The sequence below is a fragment of the Rhamphochromis longiceps genome, linkage group LG15 (assembly GCF_057381845.1).
Source record: "Rhamphochromis longiceps isolate RC_006_pf linkage group LG15, R_longiceps_female_GT1.1, whole genome shotgun sequence".
NCBI classification, from domain to species: Eukaryota; Metazoa; Chordata; class Actinopteri; order Cichliformes; family Cichlidae; genus Rhamphochromis; species Rhamphochromis longiceps.
Window position 1 is genome coordinate 44,383,071 of NC_140571.1, and position 1,201 is coordinate 44,384,271.

The window sequence follows — 1,201 nt, forward strand, 5'->3', positions numbered from 1 at the left end:
CAATCAGTCAATCAATTACAGATCCTCCTGATCTCAGCTCCTTTTGGTATAAAGCACACCTGCCCACATAGTTTCTTCCATTCCAGCTTCTCCACCACCACAGACAGGACCAAAGAGCTGTCAAAGGATGTCAGGGACAAGACTGTAGACCTGCACAAGGCTGGAATGGAGTGGAAGAAGCTTGACAAGCTGTTGTTGTGATTATTCAGAAGTGGAAGAAACATAAAATAACCATAAGCCTTTGGTCTTGGTGTACCACACTCATTACAGAATCTAAAACTGCTTTTACACCAGTTGTCTAAACATGAGTTTTGATTATATTAATTTGGAACTTTTAACATAGGTTATTGCAGAGATGTGCACATGCAGATACAATGTGGTTATGCCTGACCGACCAACCGACAAACCAACCAAACAAAGAGAAAGACTAAAGTGATACCCTGCAATTTAAAGTATGACAACAAGAGGTACCGATCAAAGCAGCTGTTATGTGACAAGTTGTGGTTAGGTGTGCAGGGTGCAACCAAGGGGGCAGGCAGGGCCACCCTCCAAAATCTGCTCGCCTCCCCAGTGTCCCCCCCCCCCCCCCCCCACTCTTTTCTGGGAGAGTGAATTTTAAGCCGTTTCTGCTCATCTCTGCTGAGAATCATTAAAGTGAAAGCTGGGACTTCCATTCAATCAATCAATCAATTAAAACAGATTATTATAGATTTCAAAACCTTGTTTAGTTTTCATATTTACCTATTTTCAGTGACATCAACTTTGATAGCATGAAAAGGAACTAGGGATATGATTTTTTTTTTCTCTCTTTTTTTGCCATATTATTCAAGTAAACCTATATTTGACAACAGCACAACAGCATAATAAAACTGGAAATTTCTGTTTTTGTTGTGCCACCCGAATATTTTTAGTGGCTCCTAAATGGCCACCTCCATAAAAAAATTTGGGAGGCAACCCATTAGGTGTGGTCTATCTATGGATCATAACCAATGTATGTCCTGTTCTGGTTGTATGTGTATGAAAATACTGCATTTATTAATAAAGAACATGCATTTTTTCAACTTTATATTTAAGCTTGTAACAGACATGTATGCAATATAATGAAGTAAATGCAGAATAAACACAAAGAATATATGCTTAAATTCAAAGAGAATTGGAATAGTTTTCTTCAAACTTTTAGCACAGATTCTCTCCTGTGAAA